Source organism: Zalophus californianus, chromosome 15 (genome assembly GCF_009762305.2).
Source record: "Zalophus californianus isolate mZalCal1 chromosome 15, mZalCal1.pri.v2, whole genome shotgun sequence".
NCBI lineage: Eukaryota > Metazoa > Chordata > Mammalia > Carnivora > Otariidae > Zalophus > Zalophus californianus.
In genome coordinates, this window is record NC_045609.1 from 19,444,978 (window position 1) to 19,461,285 (window position 16,308).

Sequence of the window (16,308 nt, forward strand, 5' to 3'; positions counted from 1 at the left end):
GTTTGTTGGGAGATTTTTGATGACTGCTTCAATTTCCTTCGTGGTTATAGGTCTGTTCAGGTTTTCTATTTCTTCCTGGTTCAGTTTTGGGAGTTGATACATCTCTAGGAATGCACCCATTTCTTCCAGGTTATCTAATTTGCTGGCATAGAGTTGCTCATAATATGTTCTTACCGTTGTTTGCATTTCTTTGGTGTTGGTTGTGATCTCTCCTCTTTCATTCCTGATTTTGTGGATTTGGGTCATTTCTCTTTTCTTTTGGATAAGTCTGGCCCAGGGTTTAGCCATCTTGTTAATTCTTTCGAAGAACCAGCTCCTAGTTTCGTGGATCTGTTCTCCTGTTCTTTTGGTTTCTATTTCATTGATTTCTGCTCTGATCTTTATGATTTCTCTTCTCCTGCTGGGTTTAGGCTTTATTTGCTGTTCTTTCTTTAGCTCCTTTCGGTGTAGGGTTAGGTTGTGAATTTGCGACCTTTCTTGTTTCTTGAGAAAGGCTTGTATTGCTATATACTTTCCTCTCAGGACTGCCTTTGTTGTATCCCAAAGATTTTGAACAGTCCTGTTTTCATTTTCATTGGTTTCCATGAATTTTTTTAAATTTTTCTTTAATTTCCTGGTTGACCCATTCATTCGTTAGTAGGATGCTCTTTAGCCCCCATGTATTTGAGTTCTTTCCGACTTTCCTCTTGTGATCGAGTTCTAGTTTCAAAGCATTGTGGTCTGAAACTATGCAGGGAATAATCCCAATCTTTTGGTATCGGTTGAGACCTGATTTGTGACCTAGGATGTGATCAATTCTGGAGAATGTTCCATGGGCACTAGAGAAGAATGTGTATTCTGTTGCTTTGGGATGGAATGTTCTGAATAGGTCTGTGAAGTCCATTTGGTCCAGTGTTTCATTTCAAGTCTTTATTTCCTTGTTGATCTTTTGCTTAGATGATCTGTCCATTTCAGTCGGGGGGGGTGTCAAAGTCCCCCACCATTATTGTATTGTTGTCAGTGTGTTTCTTTGCTTTTGTTATTAATTGCCTTGTATAATTGGCTGCTCCCATGTTAGGGGCATAGATATTTACAATCGTTAGATCTTCTTGTTGGATACACACTTTAAGTAAGATAGAGTGTCCTTCTTCATCTCTTCTTACAGTCTTGGTTTTAAAATCTAATTTGTCTGACATAAGAATTGCCACCCCAGCTTTCTTTTGGTGTCTATTAGCATGGTAAATGGTTTTCCACCCCCTCACTTTCCATCTGGGGGTGTCTTTGGGTCTAAAATGAGTCTCTTGCAGACAGCATATTGATGGGTCTTGTGTTTTAATCCAATCTGATAGCCTGTGTCTTTTGATTGGGGCACTTAGCCCATTTACATTCAGGGTAACTATTGAAAGATATGAATTTAGCGCCACTGTATTGCCTGTAAGGTAACTGTGACTGTATATTGTCTGTGTTCCTTTCTGATCTATGCTGCCTTTAGGGTCTCTCTTTGCTTGGAGGACCCCTTTCAATATTTCTTAGAGGGCTGGTTTTGTGTTTGCAAATTCCTTTAGTTTTTGTTTGTCCTGGAAGCTTTTTACCTCTCCTTCTATTTTCAATGACAGCCTAGCTGGATATAGTATTCTTGGCTGCATATTTTTTCTCGTTTAGTGCTCTGAAGATATCATGCCAGTCCTTTCTGGCCTGCCAGGTCTCTATGGATAGGTCTGTTGCCAATCTAGTGTTTCTACCATTGTAGGTTACATATCTCTTCTCCCGAGATGCTTTCAGGGTTTTCTCTTTGTCTCTGAGACCCGTAAGTTTTACTATTTGATGTCGGGGTGTTGACCTATTTTTATTGATTTTGGGAGGGGTTTCTCTGTGCCTCCTGGATCTTGATGCCTGTTTCCTTCCCCACATTAGGGAAGTTCTCTGCTACAATTTGCTCCAATATACCTCCTGCCCCTCTCTCTCTTTCTTCTTCTTCTGGGATCCCAATTATTCTAATGTTGTTTCGTCCTATCGTATCGCTTATCTCTCGAATTCTGCCCTCGTGATCCTGTCGTTGTTTAACTCTCTTTTTCTCAGCCTCTTTATTTTCCATCCTTTGGTGTTCTATATCGGTGATTCTCTCTTCTGCCTCATTTATCCTAGCAGTTAGTGCCCCCACTTTTGATTGCACCTCTTTAATAGCCTTTTTGATTTCGACTTGGTTAGATTTTAGTTCTTTTATTTCTCCAGAAAGGGTTTCTCTAATAACTTCCACGCTTTTTTTCAAGCCCAGCTAGTATCTTTAAAATCATGATTCTGAACTCTAGATCCGACATTGTACTAATGTCCGTACTGAGTACGTCCCTGGCAGACGGTACTACCTCTTGTTCTTTTGGCTGAGGTGTTTTTTTTCGTCTTGTCATTTTGTCCAGAGGAGAACGGATGAATGAGGGAACAAAATGCTCACAGGTTAACAACGTCCCCAGCAAATATACTCTATACAAATCAGAAAAGACCTGAAACCAGGGGAAAAGAAAGGTGAAGAAAGAAAAAAGGAAGAGGAAAAAAAAAGAAAAGAAAAAGAAAAAAAGAAAGATAAAAACAAACAAAAGCAGAACAAAACAAAACAAAAACCCTGAATATGATCAAATAAAATCAGGCTAGTGCATAGATCAGTGCCACACCCTAGATTTTGAGTGTATTTTGGTCTGCTAGAAGAAAGTGCCTCCTAAAGTTTCAAAGGAAGAAAGACTTCTATATGTCCAAAATAAGGGTTGATACAATGAAGGGATGGAAGATGACTGTAAAGATGAAAATTGTAAAAGGTTTTATAAATGGAATTGATAAGATAAGAAGTTGTTTCAAAGAACTTACGTGAACCCTAGGGAGAAAAAGGCCGGTGCCGAGGACACCGCTCGACTCAGCTCTCGTTTCTGGGCCAGGACCGTGGCCCCGTGTGTATGTGCAAGCCGAGAGCCAACCACCTACCTCGAAGGAGCCACACTGTAGAGAATCCGTGCTTCAGCTGGAATAGGCGTTGCTGAGGGTCGAAGCCTTTTGCTGTGTGCATTCGTGACAGCACTGCAAGTATGTCCAAAACCGTTCTCTGGGTGAGACTCAGGCTGCGGTAGAAGGCAGAACACGACTCCCCACTTGTTTCAGGTAGCCAGCACTGCGGCCCCACCCTTCAGGCAAGTCTAACTGCTAGCGCAGACTAACTCGAAGTAGGAACAGTGTAGAGAAACCATGCCTTAGCTTCCGCCGACCTCTCTGAGGGAGGAAGCTGTGCACAGTGCACCGCGGGTGAGAGCCTGGGGAATGGGTCCCATTCGTAAAAGCGAGGGAGATCCGGGCCAGTGCGGAAGGCACCTCTCGGCTCGCCCCTGCTACGTGACGCGAACGCTACTTCTCCCCGTGTGCTTGGAACGCTCAGCGCTCAGCACTGTCTTGGAAGCAACAAGCCTGTAAGGAAGCCCGGCTTCCAATCACGTCGCCTCTCCACAGGGTGGGCACATTTTCAGCCATGCTTGTGTGCCACCGTGGCGAGTGGGTCTCAGCAGAACTCCAAGGGAGGAAGAAGCACTGGGCCCAAGGCACCTCTCAACTCAACTCCTCTTTTTCGAAGCTAGGTCATCTGCCTCCTGTGTTCGTTTAATCCTACATGCTCCATCCACCTAGTGCAAAGCAACAAAATCGTAGAGAGCCCCGGGTCTTAGCCAAGACCGCCATTCTTGAACGCAAACTTGATCTGGTGTGTGTTTCTGTGGAAGCATGTGAAATGAGACCTACACGTTACCCTGACTGAGAAAGAGGCCTGTAAGGAAGGCTGCTCTCGACTCCCCTCTTGTTTTAGTTTAGCCTGCTGTACCATTTGTGTCTGGAGGCCTAGGTACCTGGCCACTATCACAAAGTATCCAAGCTGTAGAGTTACCGAAGTTTGGCTAACATTGCTCTTCTTGAAGCTGCAGGACTTTTACACTGTTCGTGTAGGAGAGCCCAGGGAACGGGGGTGACATCCGTGAAGCCGAGTGAGAAACAGGATCGTGCAGAAGGCAGCTCTCACTCACCTCTTGTTTCATGAGGCTAGTCGCGTGTCCCCGTGTGTGCGGGTAGGTGTAAAGCCAGCCATCTCAGTCGAAAATACGACACTGCAGAGAACCCGTTCTTCCGCTTCAGTAGCCTTTCCTGAGACTGGATGCATTGGGCTGTGAGCACACAAGAGCCCTGCAAGGGCTTCTGAAACCATATTCTGAGTGAGACTCCAGATGGGGCAGAAGGCAGAACACGACAGCCCCCCCCCCACTTGTTTCAGGAAGCCAGCCCTGCGGCCCCACTTTGCCTGGAAGGCTAATGGCTAGCATACTAACTCGAGGAAACAGCAGTGTGGAGGGACTGTGTGCTAGAGAGCATCACTGTTCTGGGCAGTGGAAGCACTTTCAGCGGGTGTGCGTGAGTGCGTGGGAAACGATCCCCTCAGTCCCTGGGGAAGAGAAACAGCTTTGTGCAGAGGCACCTCTCGTATCATCTCTAGATTAAGGAAGCCAGCCCTCCTCCTGCCTGTGTGCGTGGAGGCCTAAGGTCCGGGTGCCTCCTTCGAAGGAACAACACTGTGGGGAAACCGTGCTTTAGCTCCTGCCTTTAGACCCCCTCAATACTACACTAGGGGCATCCCGTTGAGGCAACACCACAGCCTGGTGCCGTATCCTAATGCCAACGCTCATCTCAGGCCTCAGAGGACCTCCAAGCAATGCCATCAATTTGACCCCCTAAACACACCCGGAAAGAAACCAGAACTCTAGCTGAGATTCCGCAGTGATAATGTCCGACCCCACCTTCCGAATGCACCAATGCATTTGGAGAACGGGACAGTGCCAGACTCATCAGTAAGATGGGAAAAGCTGCCATTTCCTACCCCTGGAGCCCCCAAAGACCAGGACTCTAGCAAAACACTAAAACGGTGGCAGCTCCACAAAGACCCTATCCAGGACGACCGAAGTGCAACCTAAAGCCATGCTGAGAGCTGGTCTAGACTTCTATATCAGATCAGTGCCTGTCATCTTCAGCATTCTCACTGTAAGGCTTGGTATCGCTCTGGCTCTACCAGGGCACGAGAAATGTTCTCCTATGAAACCGGACTTGGAACTCACGTTTGGAGAGGAGTGATTCAGCCATGAAGATGGAACGCCTATGTGCAATGTGCAATCACCAGGACGGTTTTGGAAAGGAGGTTTCTGGAGACATACTGACGTCAGCCACACAATGCGCCCAGACCCTGAAACCAACCCCTAAACCGAAACGTCACCCAAAACCTCACCTCCAGCTTGGGCAGGAGAACGCATTGACAGCACGTTTTCCCAGATATTCCTGTGGAGTGTAACCCTAGCCCCAGTCCGGCTTGGCCATGACAGTCACCTGCAATCCGTTCAGCGTGTTCAGTGGATGGAGCAGACCTAGCCATTGCTAGACTCGTCAGAAAGGAACACCGAGGGAAAACGCGTCATTAGTAACCCCGGTTGCTGCTGGACCCCAGGTTTCTAACGTAACCCTGAATGCTCAGCAACACTGTGAACACTGACTCCGGAAGTGGGAGGCTCAACCCAATGTTTACCCTCAGCAGAGCTTCTCGATCAGGTCTGCACCATGAAATCGCAGAGGTGCCTCCCATCATCTATTTCTTCCCTATGACCCTAGCACGGATCTGGCCCGACCTAAGCTTAAACACAAAGGCACACGAGGAAGCAGATTTGATGCTCACCTCCGGTACAGGACGAGTAGGACATATACCCTAGAATAATGAACGAAAACGTGCCACGTGCAACCACCGAGGCGGTGCATGACAGCAAGATGCCAGAGATAAAGGAAGTTCTGCCCCACACTGTCCCTAGGGCCTGAAACCAAACGCTACCCCTCTCCGTACCTTTGCGCTCCCCCTCCGACCTGCCGGAAGCATATGACTGTGCACTGCAATCACATTGGCCCGGACTCTGCGTCCGAACACAGCGCTGCCCTGGGTCCTGGTTGCGGTGACCCTGACTACGGCCAATATCCATTTTGTGCACACAACGGTTTTGGGAGACCTAATCGTGACCCATCTACTCAGGAAGGAACCCAGTTGCCAACTACAATCCCCGTGCTTTGGCCGAGTGCAAGATCCTTTTGTGATCAACACTCCTCGAACACTAGGAAATTCGAGCTGAGGCAACACGGCAAAATGGAGCCTCACACTTATGTTATAGCCCTCAACGCAGGCCTCAGAACCGGTTTGTGGCCTGCAAGTTGTTTGACCACTACGGACTTCCAACCTGGAATTAATGGGACCCTGACGATGCCCGAACCTACTTCTGAAAGCACAAATTAATTTGGAGACCTGGGGACTGCCGTATTCCTCGGGAAGGAACAGAGAGGGAAACTGTGCCGTTTGTAGCCCCCGGTGGCTGCTGGACTCCAGGATTTTCGCAAAACACTAATGTCAGCAACGCTGTGAGCACCGCCAAGGCTGCTCTAGCGGAAGCCGGGGACCCCTACTTTTACTTAGCCTCAGCAGCACCTCTGGAACAGGTCTCCAACATGACATTGAAGAGATGATTACCATCTTCTGGATTATCACCCTGACCCTAGCCAAGGCTCTGGCCTAACCTATGCGTGAAGTGAAGCCACACAAGAAAGCGGATTTGACATTCAAGTCTGGCGCAGGGCAAGATGGACAAATGTACTGGCGGGGAAATAGTGGGCCGCGGGCCACGACCAGGGTGGGCCATGTAAGTAGGAGTCTAAAGATTAACCCCTGACCTTAGCCCCACACTGTGCCTGAAGCCTAACATCAAACCCTATCCCGGAAATAAAGCCTAACGCTCACCCTCAAAGAGGCCAGTAGAATAAGATGGAGCACTGCCATCAAGTTGTCCCCAAGAGTTCAACGGAACCTAACCCTAACCCGAGCCCTGGCTGTGGCCCTGCCCATGGCCAACGTCCGTCCTGAATAAGCAACGGATTTGGGACACCTACCCATTGCCAGACTACAAATACAGGAACAGGGAAGGAACCCGTGCCGCTTCAAACCGAGGTTTTGCTGGAGAGCAAGATGCCATGAAAAACCAAGACCTCACCAACACTACGAGCATCCTGCTGAGGCAACACCGCAGGCTGGAGCTGCACCCTAAGGCCAACCCTCATCTCAGGCCCCAGAGGACCTCCGCACAATGCCATCAAATTGACCCCCAAACACACCCGCAAAGAAACCGGAACTCTAGCCGAGATTCCGCCCTGGAAATGTCCGACCCAACTTTCCAAATGCACCAATTCATTTGGAGAATGAGCCAATGCCAGACTCATCAGGAAGATGGGAAAAGCTACCATTTGCTACCCCTGTTGTCCCCAAATACCAGGACTCTAGCGAAACACTAAAACGGCGGCAGCTCCACAAAGACACTATCCAGGATGACCGAGCTGCAACCTAAAGCCATGCTGAGAGCTAGTCTAGACTTCCATATTGCATCAGTGCTGTCATCTTCAGCATTCTCGCCATAAGGCTTGGCATCACTCTGGCTCCACCAGGGCACACGGAAAGGGCTCCTATGAAACCGGATTTGGAACTCACATTTGGAGCGGCACGATTCAGCCACGAAGATGGGACGCCTATGTGCAATGTGCAAGCACCAGAATGGTGTTGGAGAGGTTTCTCGAGACATACTGACATCAGTCACACAATGCGCCCAGACCCTGAAACCAACCCCTAAACCGAAACGTCACCCTAAGACCTCAACTGCAGCCTGGGCAGGACAACGCATTGACAGCACATCTTCCCGGATATCCCTGCAGAGCGTAACCCTAGCCCCAGTCTGGGCAGTGGCCATGCCAGTCACCCGCAATCCGTTCAGAGTGTTCAGTGGATGGGGCAGACCTAGCCATTGCTAGACTCGTCAGAAAGGAACATCGAGGGAAAACGCGTCATTAGTAACCCCGGTTGCTACTGGACACCAGGTTTGTAACATAACCCTGAATCCTCAGCAACACTGTGAACACCGACTCCGGAAGTGGGAGGCTCAACCCAATGTTTACCCTCAGCAGAGCCTCTGGATCAGGTCTCCACCGTGACATCGCAGAGATGCCTCCCATCGTCTATTTCTTCCCCATGACACTAGCATGGATCTGGCCCAACCTAAACTCAAACGCGAAGGCACACGAGGAAGCGGATTAGATACTCACTTCCGGTACAGGAAGATATAGCCTAGAGTAGTGGACGAAAACGGGCCACGTGCAACCACCGGGGCGGCGCATGACAGCAAGATGCCAGATTTAAAAGGAGGTCTGCCCCACACTGTCCCTAGGGCCTGAAACCAAACCCTACCCCTCTCCATACCTATGCGCTCCCCCTCCAACCTCCTGGAAGGATATGACGGTGCGCTGCAATCACATTGGTCTGGACTCTGAGCCCTGGTTGCGGTGGCCCTGACTACGGCCTATATCCATTTTGTGAGTACAACCGATTTGGGAGACCTAGCCGTGTCCCATCTACTCAGGAAAGAACGTAGATTGCCAACTACAATCCCCGTGCTGTGCCCGAGTGCAAGATCCTTTTGTGATCAACACTCCTCGAACACTAGGAGAATCACGCTGAAGCAACAGGGAAGATGGAGCCTCACACTTATGCTATAGCCCTCAACGCAGGACTCAGAACCGGTTTGTGGCCTGCATGTTGTTTGACCCCTACAGACTTACAACCTGGAATTAATGGGACCCTGACGATGCTCGAACCTACTTCTGAATGCACAAATGAATTTGGAGACCTGGCGACTGCCACATTCGTCGGGAAGGAACAGAGAGGGAAACTGTGCCGTTTGTAACCCTCGGTGGCTGCTGGACTCCGGGATTTTCGTGAAACACTAAAACGTCAGCAATTCTATGAGCACCGCCAAGGCCGCTCTAGTGGAAGCCAGGGACCCCAACTTTTACTTAGCCTCAGCTCAGCATTTGGAACAGGTCTCCAACATGACATCGAAGAGACGCTTACCATCTTCTGGATTCTCACCGTGACCCTACCCGTGGCTCAGGCCTAAACTTGACACGAGCGAAGTCACACAAGAAAGCGGATTTGATACTCAAGTCTGGCGCAGGGCAAGATGGACAAATGTACCGGCGGGGAAAAAATGTGCCACGAGCCAGGACCAGTGTGGTCCATTAAAGTAGGCGTCTAGAGATTAGCCCCGACCTTAGCCCTACACTGTGCCTGAAGCCTAACATCAAACCCTATCCCGGAAATTAAGCCTAATGCTCACCCTCAAAGAGGCCAGCGGGACAAGATGGCGTACTGCCGTCAAGTTGTCCCTGAGAGTTTGACGGAACCTAACCCTAACCCGAGACCTGGCTGTGGCCCTGCCCGTGGCCAATGTCCGTCCTGAATGAGCAACGGATTTATGAGACATACCCATTGCCAGACTACAAATACAGGAACAGGAAAGGAACCCGTGCCACTTCAAACCAGGGTTTTGCTGGACAGCCAGATGCCATGAAAAAACAAGACCTCACCAACACTAGGAGCATCCCGCTGAGGCACCACAGGCTGGAACTGCACCCTAATCCGAAATGTCCTAATCCGAAACGTCACCCTAACACCTCAACTCCGGCCTGGCCAGGACAACACATTGATATCACTTTTTCTGGATATTGCTTTGGAGTGTAACCCTAACCCTAGTCCAGCAGTGGCAATGGAAGTCACCCAAAGTCCTTTCAGAGTGTCTGTTAGCTATTAGTGTCTCTTTTTTCCTGGAGGAAGTGTCAGTTGGTGTCTTCTGTCCATTGCCTGAGTGAATGATTTTTTTGCGTGTTGAGTTTTACCATATAAGATCTTGGATACCAGCCCTTTATCTGTAATGTCATTTTCTAATATCTTCTCCCATTCCTTAGGTTATCTTTTAGTTTTGTTGAGTGTTTCTTATGCTTTCAGAAGCTTTTTATCTTTTGAAGTCTAAAGAGTTCATTTTGCTATTATTTCTTTTTCCTTTAGAGATGTTTCTTGGAAGATGTTGTTGCCAAAGTTGTAGGGGTAACCTGTGTTCTTACCTTAGATTTTGATGTATGTGTCCGATATTTAGATTTTTCACCCATTTTGAGTTTATCTTTGTGTATTGTGTAAGAAAATGGTCCAATTTCATTCTTCTGCACTCACATTTCCCCAGCATCCTTTATAGAAGAGACTGTTTTTTCCACTGGATATTTTTTCCTACTTTGTCAAAGAATAGTTGACCATAGAGTTCAGGGTCCCCTCTGGGCTCTCTCTTAAGTTCCATTGATCTATGTGTCTGTTTTTGTGCCCATACCATGCTAATCTTAATGATCACTGCTTTGTAATCTGGCTTGACGTCAGGTATTGCGATGCCCCACAGCTATGGTTTTCTTTTTCCACATTGCCCTGGCGATTCAGGGTCTTTACTGCTTCCATACAATTTTTAGGATTGTTTTTTCAAGCTCTGTGAAAATTGTCGATGGTATTTTATAGTGGTTGCGTTCAATGTGCTCTGGGATGCAAAACATTTGAACAATATTTAACTTCCAATGCATGAACAGGGAATGTTTGTCCATGCTTTTGTGTCTTCCTCAGTTCCATTCGCCAGTGTTCTGTAGTTTCTAGAGATACAGATCCTTTACCTCTTTGGTTAGGTTTATTCTTGGGTACCTTACGGTGTTTGGTACAAATGTAAATAAGATCAATTCCTTAATTATTCTTTCCTCAGTCACATTGTGTTTAAAAATGCAACTGACTTCTGTGCATTGATTTTTTTTTTTTTTATCCTGCCAGCAATTCACATAGCTGAATTGCTATGTGAGTTCTAGCCATTTTGGGGTGGTCTTTTAGGTTTTCTACATAAATGTACTTGTAATTTGCGGCGAGAGAGAGTTTAACTTCTTCTTTACCAATTTGAATGCCTTTTATTTCTTTTTGTTGTCTGACTGCTGAAAGTAGGATTTTTAGTACTATGTTGAACACTCTTGGTGAGAGTGGGTATACCTTTCATGTTCCTGTCCTTAACAGAAAATCTGCTTTTCCCCATTGAGAATTTTATTTGTTATGGCTTTTCATAGCGGACTTTTATAATCCTGAGATATGTTCCCTCTATCCTTATAGTTTTTAATCCGGAAAGGATGCTGTATTTTGTCAAATGCTATTTCTGCTTCAGCTCAGAAGATCTTATCTCTTTTTATTGCTCTATCACGTGAATAATTTGCCAATTTTGAACCACCCTTGCATCTCAGGAATAATCCCATCTGGTTGTGGTGAATAATCTTTTACATCCTATTGGCTAGGATCTTCCTGAGTATTTTTGGATCCATGTTCATCGGGGATATTGGGCTGTAATTCTCCTTTTTGATGGGATCTTTGCCTGGTATTGGAATCAGGTTAATGCTGGTAAGGAGAGTAGGTTAAGATTTCTTCTACAAATATTTGGTAGATGGGATGCCTGGATGGTGCAGTTGGTTAAACATGTGCCTTCACCTCAAGTCATACTCCCGGAGTCCTAGAATCGAATCCCGCACTGGGGTGTTGCTTGGTAGGCAGCTAAGGTCTGCGTGTCAGAGGACCTGGAGTCAGAGGTCTGTGTGTTGAGTAGTCTGTCTCTCTATGTCTCTATGTCTCCCTCTCTATCTCGCTCTTCCTCTCTGTCTACATCTTCCTCCCTCTGTGTCTCTCTCTGCCTTTCCCCGTGTCTCCGTGTGTCTGTCTATATCAGCTGGCCTCGCGGGTCTCTCAGTCAGGTCCTGGTATCGGTGGGTGAGCAGGGAAAGGGTGGCGGAGGAAGAGCGATGGGGTTGGGCTGATGAGGAGGGTCCCTGGGGGCGCCGGTGCCTCCGGGCTGGCTTTGAGCTAAGCAAGGTGAAGAGGGGGAAAGGCCAGGTGGCGGGCATCACTTGCCCTAGCGCAGTGGTAGGAGGATGGGGGCACAGAGAACAACGCCGGGGAGGGTCCCATGGGTCCTGCCACTCCGATTTGCCATCTCGGGAGCCAGGAGGCAGAGGTGGCGAAGGCTCCATGGACTGGAGAGTCCTGGGATGGGAGAGCGCCCCGACATCCGCGACTGCGGGGTGCCTGTGGTGCCACGTCCGCAAAGCGGTTGGCAGGCAGGCAGGTGCAAGGCCCAGGGGTAGGGGTGAGGAGCGACACGGCTGGGGCCGGGAGGCACAGAGCAGGGCTCTTAGGGCGCCCAGCGGCAGGCGCACAGGTCTACCGCCATACCACCCTGAACGCCGCTGGATCGCTTCTGATCTCGGAAGCTAAGCAAGGTCAGGCCTGCTTAGTACTTGGATGGGAGACCGCCTGGTAATACGGCTTTTTTTCTTTGCCTTTTCTTTCCCCTTCGGCCTCCCTACCTCTCCCTTTGCCGCCGCAGCCGCCCCCCCCCACTTGCCCAAGGAGGCTTCCTCCAAACACCCCCTGCCCCCTGGCCCCTCCGCACCCGCGCACCGCACCGCGGGTCCCTGGTCCACTATGGGTGCCCGCTGCACGGGCAGGCGGCCGCCAGCCAGGCCGCCCTTCTCCCTCCAAGCCACCGCGCCCGCGCACACCCGATCCAGAAGGGTGGGCTGGGGGGCGGTGGGGGCGGGCTGGGTGGGCGGAAGCAGTGGGTTCGGAGGGAGGGAAAGGGGGAGGGCGGCGAGGACCTGGGCGGGATTGGGCCGGGAGTGGGGGGAGCGTGGGCGGGTCGGCACTCAGTCTCGGCAGGCGTGCCCTACCTAGGTCCTGCGCCTCGGGCCCTCATTCCCCAAGCCCCTAGCCATTCCCTTGGGCCGCCCCGAGTGCCCAGGCGCACCCGGCAATCGGCCCCACCTTATGCCTGGGCCTGCCTCCACCTTCTCCCCACCAGCCCTGGCCTCGCTCCCACCCGGGTGAGCATTCCCTTCCTTCCCGCTGAACACCGTCGCTTTGCCCCCGGGCCGGGGGTCCCCGCTTCGTGTGGGCAGGACAAAAGATGGCCGATTGCCCGGGGCCTCACCCGTTGGCACCGGGACCACCCGTTGGCACTCGAGTCCGTACTCAGTCTCCCCGCAACAGCGAAGCGAACAGCGAGGCTTGGTCGCTCAGCGAGATGGGGGAGGGGGGCGCCCGGCACGACGCGCAAAAGCAGCCCCCCAAATAAAGGACGAGAGCAAAGGAAGAATCGCCTGCACTCCCCCAGGCACAGAGTAGGTCCTGGGCAGGAATGCGGGCAGAGCGGGTTTCCTGACGCCTTGGCTGCAGGTCCTCGGGCCCCGAGAGGCTCTGGGGCGCCCAAACCCCGCCCAACCACGACCACCCTCCCGAGGGCTAGCTGCCTGGCCAACACAGTCTGCTCTGTGTGCGTGTGTTCTGTGCCTGGTGTGTGTGTTTCTGTCGTGTGCACCTGTGTCTCTGTCCCTGTCCGCATCCAGGTCAGGGTCTGCGTGTGTCTGTCCTGGAGTCAGAGCGGGTCTGTGTGTTGGATGCTCTGTCTGGGTCTCCCTCTCTGTCTCTTCCTCTCTATTTACATCTCCCTCCCTCTGTGTCTCTGTCGTTCCCCGTGTGTCTGTGCGTCTGTCTATGCCAGCCGCCTCTCGTGTCTCAGTCGGGGTCTGGTGTCGGTGGGTGGGCAGGGGAAGGGTGGCGGAGGAAGGTCGACGGGTTTGGGCTCTGAGGAGGGTCCCTGGGGGCGCCGGTGGCTCCAGGTTAGCTTTGAGCAAGGCGGGGTGGAGAGGCGCAAAGGCCTGGTGGCCCGCTTGGCTTGCCCTATGGGGGCGGGTGGGGCGCCCAGGGACATGGAGAACACCGCGCGGGCCACGCTCCCCGCGCCCCGACGCTCCCCTTTGCCATCTCGAGAGCGAGGCGGCGGCGGCTCCCCGACTGGAGCATCCCCGTCGGTGAGAGGGCCTGGAATTCCGCGACTACGAGGTGTTGGAGGTGCCTCGTCCCCTGGGCGGGCTGGCAGGCAGGTAGTTGCAAGGCAGTAAGCAGGCGGCGGGCGGGTGGGGGGCTGAGGAGCAGCGCGACTGTGGCCGGGAGGCGCAGAACAGGCTCTCAGGGCGTCCAGCGACACCCGCACACGTCTTCGTCCTACCACCTGGAACGCGACCTATCTCGTCTAATCTCGGAAGCTAAGCAGGGACGGTCCTGGTTACTACTTGGATGGGAGATCGCTTGGGAATCACGGATGCAGTAGGCCTTTTTCATGGCTTTTTTCTTTTCCATTTTTTCCCTTTCGTCCTCCCTCCCTTTGCCGCCAAAGAATCCCCTTGCCCAACAAGGCTTTCTCCAAACACCCCCTGCCCCCCTGGCCCCTCGCCACCCGCGCAGCGCACCGCCAGTCCCTGGCCCGCTGCGGGGGCCCGCTGCACGGACAGGTGGTCGCCAGTAAGCCCTTCCACCTCCAAGCCACCACGCCCAGGGGCGGTTGGGGAGGACTGGATGGGTGGAGGCGGCGGGTTCCGAGGGAGGGAAAGGGGGAGTGCGGCGAGGACAGCGAAGGGGTTGGGGCGGAGGGAGCGCGGGCGGGACGGCAGGCGTGCCCTCCATGTTCCTACGCTTCGGGCCCTCATCCCCCGAACTCCTAGCCAATTGATTGGGCCGCCCCGAGTGCCCAAGCGCACAGGACAACCGGCCCCACCTTATGCCTGGGCCCTCCACCACCTTCTCCGCACCAGCCCTGGGCTGCACTCCCGTCGGGCGGGATTTCCATTCCTTTACGCGGAACACGGTCCCTTTACCCCCTGGGCCTGGTGTCCCCGCTCCGTGCTCCGTGTGCTCAGGTCAGAAGATGGCCCACCGCCCGGGGCCTCACCCGTTGGCACCCGGGACCACCCGTTGGCACTCGAGTCCTTGCTCGGTCTCCCCGCAACAGCGAAGCGAACAGCGAGGCTCGCTCACTCACCAAGACGGGGGGAGAGGGGCACCCAGCACGACGCGAAAAAGCAGCCCCCCAAATAAAGGACGAGAGCAAAGGAAGAATCGCCCGCACGCCCCTAGGCACAGAATGGGTCCTGGGCAGGAATGGGAGCAGAGCTGGTTTCCTGACGCTTTGGCTGCACGTCCTCGGTCCCCAGGGGCTCCTGGGCACCCAAACCGGCCCAAGCACAACCTCCCTCCCAAGGGCTAGCTGCCTCTCCAACACAGTCTCCTCTCTCTCTCTCTCTCTCTCTCTCTCTGTGTGTGTGTGTGGTGTATGTCTGATTATGTCGTGTGCACCTGTGTCTCTGTCCCTGTCCCCATGCAGGTCAGGGTCTGCATGTGTCTGTCCTGGGCGCAGAGAGGGTGTGTGTGTTGGATGCTGTATCTCTCTCTGTGTCTCCCTCTTATCTCTCTCTTCCTCTCTGTCTACAACTCCCACCGTCTGTGTCTCTGTCGTTCCCCCTGTGTGTGTGCATTCGTCTATGCCAGCCGGCCTCTCCTCTCAGTGGGGTCCTGGTGTCGGTGGATGGGCAGGGGAAGGGTGGCGGAGGAAGGGCGACGGGGTTGGGCTGAAGAGGGTCCCTGGGGCGCCGGTGGCTCCGGGTTGGCTTTGAGCAAGGCGGGGTGGAGAGGCGCAAAGGCCTGGTGGCGGGACTCGCTTGCCTTACGGCGGCGGGTGGGGCACGGGGGGCGCAGAGAACACCGCGCGGGTCACGTCCCCCGAGCCCGGACGCTCGCCTTTGCCTTGTCACTTGCCAGGAGTCGGTGGCTCCCAGCTCCGAGGACTGGAGAGTCCCTGGCCAGGACTTCCGCGACTGCGGGGTGCCGGAGGCGCCACGTCCCCTGGGCGGTCTGGAAGTCGGGCAGGTGCAAGGCACAGGGCAGGCGGGGGCGGTTGAGGGGTGAGGAGCGAATTGGCTGATGCCCGGAGGCGCAGAGCAGGGTCTTAGGGCGCCCAGCGGGGACAGCACACGTCTATGGCCATCCCACGCTGAACGCGCTCGGTCTTTTCTGATCTCGGAAGCTAAGCAGGGTCGGGCCTGGTTAGTACTTGGATGGGAGACCTCCGGGTAATACCGGGTGCTGTAGGCTTTTTTCTTGGCTTTTCTCTTTTCTTTTCTTTGCCCTTCGGCCTCCCTCTCCCTTTGCCGCCACAGCCCACCCCCCCCTTGACCAGCAGCCTTCCTTCAAACACCCCCCTGCCCCACCCCCGGCCCCTCGCTACCGCGCATCGCACCGCGGGTCCCAGGCCCGCTGCGGGAGCCCGCTGTAGGGGCAGACGGCCGCAATCCAGCCCTTCCACCTCCAAGACAAGACGCCCAGGCACACCCGATCCAGAGGGGCGGACTGGGGAAGGTGGCGGCGGGCTCGGTGGGCGGAGGCTGCGGGTTCGGGGGGACGGAAAGGGGGAGGGCGGCGAGGACAGCAGCGGGGTTGGGGCGGGGGGAGCGCGGGCG

At 52.9% G+C, this 16,308-nt stretch overlaps 1 pseudogene; it reads left to right on the top strand.

Annotated features, from left to right (window-relative positions):
- The first annotated feature begins 15,824 nt into the window (after positions 1-15,824).
- Positions 15,825-15,943, top strand: LOC113924019 (annotated as a pseudogene).
- The last annotated feature ends 365 nt before the right edge of the window (positions 15,944-16,308 follow it).